General features: G+C 35.8%; 1 pseudogene; it reads left to right on the top strand.

Moving 5' to 3' along the window:
• The window catches only part of LOC107704233 (dual specificity mitogen-activated protein kinase kinase 6-like), a 15,076-nt pseudogene extending 8,788 nt beyond the window's left edge, over positions 1-6,288 (top strand).
• The last annotated feature ends 888 nt before the right edge of the window (positions 6,289-7,176 follow it).

The following is a 7,176-nucleotide window of genomic DNA, read 5'->3' as shown; positions in this document are numbered from 1 at the left end:
CTCTCTCCAATGTGGCATTTTCATTATTTTTTACATTTTTTCGATGAAAAACTAAAATTTTATACAGTGTGAATGAAATGTCACTTAAATAGTAAAAATCTTTAAAAAAAAAAAAGCATCATAGGTTGTATTGCCTTTATGCTGACTTAAATATTTGTGGCATTTTAGCCGCAATAATGCAAAAAATGATGGGTTCCTTAAAGAAAATCATCAAGAATGTGAATGTAAAGGAATGCAAATTTAAAAAAAAATAAGGGATTGTCACAATGCAAAAATATCCCAAAATTGTTTGAATTTTTTCTATTTTAAATATTTTATTCGTTTGAAGTCAGATGTGACCTGGACATGTTTCCTTAACATTCAAACCAACAAAAAAATGCAAAAACAAGCATGTTAATGAACTCCTGAAACATGTGACAACTGACTTAATATATATTTTTTAAGTTCTGGAAGATTCTGTCCTCAAGTGTCCTTCTTCAAAAAGATGACCGCTGGATGCCACCCAAATTTCTCCACTTCGTCTGCTTCATTCATCCAAATGAATGTTCCCAGCCATCGTATGCTATAACATTAGACCTTAGAGAGTGGACATGACCATGAGATGACAGTACAAGTGAAAACATTCAGCTCAAGCACTTTGAAAATGCTATTTTTCATGACCAGTGGAATAAGAGACATCTTTCATCTACACCATTCTCTTTATTTCTCATTTGTCAATTTCTTCTCTCAAGTGCTGTTTGATCAGTTTCTTGTCACTTTCCCGTCATCTTTATTCAATTGAGGAGGGTTATTCTATGAAACAGAAAAAAGAAAATACTTATAAAAGTGATACCAGATGTTATTGTGTTAACAGACACTTTTTCTTTTAATGCATCAACAAAAATTACATTCAATGTTTAGATGCTCTCCCACTCAGAAGTTTGGGCTCAGATTTGTAAAGATTAAAAAAAAAAAAAGTGAAAAAAAGTTATTTGAAATTGTAATTATTTTAATATATTTTAAAATGTAATCATTCATGTGATGGCAAAGTTGAATTTTCATATTCATACACATTTCCTTCATAAATCATTGTAATTTGTAAATTTTTGGTGCTCAAATAACATTTCTTATCAATATTGAAAACAATTGCGCTGCTTTTAAACATTTATGGAAACCACTTTTTCCCAAGATTCCTTGATGAATAGAAAGTTCAAAAGAACAGATTTTAACATTTTACAAGTGTTACTTTTGATAATTTTAATGCACCCTTGCTGAACAAAATACATGTTATGAAAAATGTTAAGACATTTTGAAACTAAAAAAGTAACCAGTTGTATATCGTGGGAAGTCGTGGCCTAATGGTTAGAGAGTCGGACTTGTAACTCAAAGATTGTGGGTTCGAGTCTCGTACCGGCAGGGATTGTAGGTGGGGGGAGTGAATGTACAGTGCTCTCTCCCTCCTTCAATACCACGACTGAGGTGCCCTTGAGCAAGGCACCGAACCCCCAACTGCTCCCCAGGTGCCGCAGCAAAAAATGGCTGCCTACTGCTCCGGGTGTGTGTTCACGGTGTGTGTGTGTTCACTGCTGTGTGTGTGACCATACTTGGCCACATGTCATTTCACTTCACTATATAATAATAATGAGAGAACAATCCCAGAATGCCTTCTGTGGGCACACCGATAACTTTCCCATTAATTTTAGTCGATGTGACAAGAAGCTGGTCTGAGAACCCAACTTATGATCAACTCAACATCTCACTCTCTCTCGGGCAATTCTCATCTTCACAGGTTGTCCAAAAGTCAGCCAAGTATTTTTAGAGGTGGGGGATGCAAAATAAGCGTTTGAGATTTGCTTAAAGGTGCTGTAAGCGTTTTCAGCTGTTCCGGCTGTCAACACCCCCTGTCTGCAAACCTGAACATGCAAAATGAATGATAGACTGTTGAACTATTCTAATTGGCTGGTTTTATCTGCAGTATAGTAAAGACATTTTTTATTAAAAAAAAAAATAACTTGCACAGCAGTGTTACACAATAGATTTCAGACTTATGAAAAGTTTCTAAATAAGATTACATTGAAATTATTGCAAATTTGTGCCATAATTTCTGAGGTTAGTCGTTTCGGATTGGTTCACTGTTGCAGTACATGCAACTTTCTAGAGGTCTGTTTTTTGTATGCACTCTTCTTCGCATTAACATTCATTCTTTCATTTATTAGCAAAAGCCAGTTTTACATATCGTTCAGTGCAACATCAAAAGAGAAGCAGAAAAGAGTTCTTTGATCAAAAATCAATGGGAGGTCGTCATATAATTATCATGCTTTGTGTTTGCTGTGGTTTGTCTATTCTTTCTCTCCTCTGGGTCTTTGACAGGTAAATGGCGAGCCACACTGTAGGCATCAGAAATTGTGTCTCAAGGAGGTGTGTATCCGTCTGATTGTTAATTAAAGGGTTTCAGCCTTCCATGTGAGTAGGTCTCTGTGTGCCAGCTCTGTGATACCCACATGCCGACTAAACTCAGAATTTGTCACCTGTACTGAACAATGAAAAACGTGCCCTGAGAGCCACTGGTGACGTTTTGTTCTGCTGGGTTCTGCTTTAACCAAGTGGTCTCAGAAAAAGAATGAATCCGATTAGTTCATCTCCTCTTACTAGAATATAAGAATATGGCTTTAATTAATCACAAACCTCCGTCTGCACGTTGATGTGACTGATCCTATGAATCTCCACAGATAAAGAATTCAAGGAAATGTGAGGACATGTCTGTTCCTGTTCCGATGCCGTAAAAACCTGATGGGGAAAATCACAGCGTGTTGGAGGGGGGTTGCAGAGGGTCATGTAGGTTTCTATACAAATCTGAAAAGCCTTCAGGCATTTAAAGTTCACAAATATATTCAAATCTGTCTTAACTGTCATATACAGTGGGTACGGAAAGTATTCAGACCCTGACATGCACTGTGAGCTGTAAGGTCTTATATAGACAGGTGTGTGGCTTTCCTAATCAAGTCCAATCAGTATAATCAAACACAGCTGGACTCAAATGAAGGTGTAGAACCATCTCAAGGATGATCAGAAGAAATGGACAGCACCTGAGTTAAATATATGAGTGTCACAGCAAAGGGTCTGAATACTTAGGACCATGTGATATTTCAGTTTTTCTTTTTTAATAAATCTGCAAAAATGTGAACAATTCTGTGTTTTTCTGTCAATATGGGGTGCTGTGTGTACATTAATGAGGAAAAAAAATTAACTTAAATGATTTTAGCAAATGGCTGCAATATAACAAAGAGTGAAAAATTTAAGGGGGTCTGAATACTTTCCGTACCCACTGTAGAGTGCTGGGAAGCCACTTTGACAGAGCTTCCCAAGGTACAAGCTGCTCTCAATTTAAAGTAGTTCAATTACAGTCAAGCAACCCCATTTAAAGTGTAAAAAAGTAGATACAGTAACTACACTGAAGTATACGTTTGATTGATAATATAATTTATGTAATTTAATGATATAATGATGATAAAAATAATGATTTATAGTCCCATTTCATCTTACAAAAACACTGCATCTCACTTAGGTTGATAGTATTAAACTTGATCAAAAATGTATGCCAAAAATGTATTATTTTTATACAACTTTAAATTCTATAAATAATTGAAAACTGATGAACGACTTAAAATGCCTCACTTCGACATCAGTGCTATTTTAGTATCATTTATACATTATTATAGCATTTATTAATATTTCGAATTTTTGTATACTGTCAGTTTTAGTAATTGGGCTTTTAGTATTTTTATTCAATTTTTAAGTTTTAGTAGTACTTCGGGTTTTTTTCATTTACATTTTTTCAAGTCTTATTTTTCATCTAGTAGTTAGATTTTATTTGAATGCTGTTTGGACATTATTCTTAAAATATCTTTTGTGTTTTGCAGAAAGAAAGCACAGGTTTGGAACAAGATTAGGGCAGAATTTGTATGTTTGGGTGAGCTTACTGCTTTTAGTTATGTACTGTACACTGCTATTCAAATCTACATGTGTGTAGAAAATGGTTGTATACAGTGTGGACTGAACCTGACAGTAAATGCACAGCAAGTCTGTTTGCCTTTGCTTTGTAAAAAGAGTAAAGTGAGTTTTTTGCTTTGGGGCCTTTTTGCCTTTTTGTCAGCCTTTTTAGCCTTATTTTACCCATGTTTATTTCTTTTGCAATGCTCCTGTGCAGCTGAGGACAGTTCATTAATTCAGCAGGTTCAGAGGATGTAATGGAAGCTTTGACTTAATTTTACCCATGAATAAGACTGCAGCAATGAGAAATAAGGCAGACAGCATAACCTTTGAAGGTTTTTTTTCTAAATGTTTTTTCCTCTTCTGTAGAACTAGTGTTGAGAGAATGGATGTACAGACATGTATTTCTGTTGGTCTGCACAGCTGAATAGATATTTGTGAATATTTTAGATAACAGTTGACTGATTTTGTGACCTTAATGAAAGGGGCTCAATAAAAATGGATTTTATACTTCAGAAATGCCTTTTCTTAGTCTCATCCTGTAATGAAAAAGACTTTGAGAGATGTGGGCTTCAATAGAGGACATTTGACACATGGCTGGGCTCCAGTGTTTAATCAAAAGCTTGGGCTTTGACAGACTTTTTTTTTTAGCAGAATGGGGTTTAGGCTTCAGTCACGTAGCATTGTGAGATAGTATATACGGTAAGGCGGCCACATGAACTCATTGAACTTGTTGAGCGTATTACACATAATATAGACAGCCAAAAACAGCAGAGACGACAGACAAAACATGCCAAAATTAAAGCCTGTCTGTCCAAAAACCCCAATGGGAAGAGAGGGGAGTGAGAGAAGATGAACTCCTGTGGCCTCTGTGTGTGCAGCATGATCTAACGGGCCCCTATTTACGGACACCTGCTTTGATGCGTTGTGTGTTTTTTGACTCACATCCCTCCCCTCATGATCTTGAGCTAAATAATGTTCCCTTTGGATAGAGGAGGTATTTATAGCAAACTTCAAGGCCTCTGTTTCAAGATCTCAACAGATATTTTTTTCACACACTCTTACAACTAAATTCACAACTAAATTGATTCTTAATCAATTTTTCATAGGACATAGGGAGGTTTAATTGAGTTAAAGAGGAAAAGAAGAGTGTGTGAATGATTATAATGGTCATGGTGTTTATTCAGCCTTCCATGTTGTCTGTAGCCTATAATACTATTAGACTCTGTCAGTAGAATTGGTTTAGAAGTAAGAAATGAACCTTCATTCTACATCATAGAAACATTCTACATCAAAAAAATAATTAAGTTTTAAGATCGTGAGAAACAAATTCAGTCAAGTGTGTTTAAACAGTTTGTTTTTTTTCTGTTTACCCACTTGGCACTGGAACTTCAACTTGTTTCCTCTTACTTATGAGAATTCACGGATTGAGGGGTCATAAAAACAAGACGTCCAGAGGAAGTGTTAAAATATGCTCTGCACGCCAGCTCTTTTGTCGAAGGTGACATTTGCACATATGCCTGTAGAAATATCAAATCTGTGAACACGTTTCTTTTTCCACTTGTCTCTCAGTACAGATCAATTTATTTTCTAGTGCTGTAATTTGAATTGGCCTGTGTTGTGTTTGCTTATGAGTGCAACAGTTGATTCCGAAAGAAAAAATCCTGTTAATATTTTTGTTAAAGACAGATATACTGTGAGCAATGAGGTTGTTAATTGATATACTTTTGTGGAAGCCATGAGCCCTGCATTTTTTTTTTTAAATCGTGTTTAACAGCACAATTGAAAAACTATGATTCTGCAAAGAAATCAGAGAGTCGTGTCAAAAGAACACTTTGGTGCCTGTCCACTAATTGTGAAAGGTTAATCAATCTCCCTAAGCTCTCAAACAAAATGCATATTTGGAAAAAAGGTGAAATATATTTTCTATACATCAGCATCTTTAAATCAATAGTTTTAAATTGCTCTTAGTTTTACAGTCTTGTACCTTTGTCTTTTTCTCTGATTTTTAAACACTTTTTTGCTTCAATTTAAAGATTGTCATGATTCACCTCTGGTGAATAGCTGGTTGGTTTGGTTCACAGCTTAATACTCTTTAATGAAGACTTTTTTTTATAATCCTACTTCCGGAAGGGTGCTAAAAAGGTAGGCTGTTGCACTCTAATAATTATCTATGGCAGCTGAAAAGTATGTAAAAATGAACGATTTGGCACAATGTATGTGGTATGGCGACATGCAACATGCTAACTATATGGATGTGGTATTTTTTGACAGAATTTTATGTGTCTGTGTCTGTATTTCCTCTTTCAACAGAGCTGAGAATGTTACACGTAATTTGCAGTATGACTTGCAGTCTGACACATTTCGGAAAGCAGCAATGCGACGCACGTGCAAGTGTCGAGCTTAATTTTGATGCGATGCATCATGCTAGACGTATCCATTTTGTTGTATTAAATACCGCACATAATGTGTGAATGTGCTATTTCGTGGCTTATCTGGTCATATTTATATTGCTTTAATGTTTTGTGCTGTGTAATGTGAAGATGTTTTGCACTAATGAGACTAATTCATTTGTTTTGATTAATATTAGGGCTACCTTTTGGTTTTTGTCTATCAAGTTCCAAATTTGAGAGAGAAAAAAAGATAAAGTCACATTTTTAAAAAGTATTTAAGTCACCAAAGTATGGTAATACAGATATCACTAGATAGTTATGTAACATACAGTGTAAAACATTTTGGTTTATAATTGCCTGTAAAAAATTCTCTATGCTCTATTGTGGAATATACTGTTATGACAGGAGATTTTGGTCATACCGCCTTCCTAAGTTTGACATCCATTCATGCCAATGTACTGTATGTGGTGACCTTTGAGTGGCCTTGTTTGAATTTTTATAGCTATTAATGTTATGCCATGGCTTTGTGCACACACTCACACCTTTACACGCATGTGTAACATTCATCGTTGTGAGTGTGTTTCTCAGTGGGACTTCTCGTAGCGTGAGGGGGCCGGTTTCCTCTCTGTGCCCTGGTTTGGGTTTCACAATATAAAGGACCGGCTTCCCATACTGACAGCTGATGATGTCATGGAAACTGTTATGATTGCACTTAAAAACAGGAGAATGATTTGTAATGAAGTGCAGCTCTCTCACTCGCCTTTTTCTCCCCTCGTTTTCTTGAGGAAATGGGGGGAGGTGGTCATCTCATTAA

The sequence above is a fragment of the Sinocyclocheilus anshuiensis genome, unplaced genomic scaffold, assembly GCF_001515605.1.
Source record: "Sinocyclocheilus anshuiensis isolate Anshui unplaced genomic scaffold, SAMN03320099.WGS_v1.1 scaffold1509, whole genome shotgun sequence".
NCBI lineage: Eukaryota > Metazoa > Chordata > Actinopteri > Cypriniformes > Cyprinidae > Sinocyclocheilus > Sinocyclocheilus anshuiensis.
The sequence above is the reverse complement of the archived record's forward strand: the minus strand, read 5'-3'. Positions and strand labels throughout refer to the sequence as shown.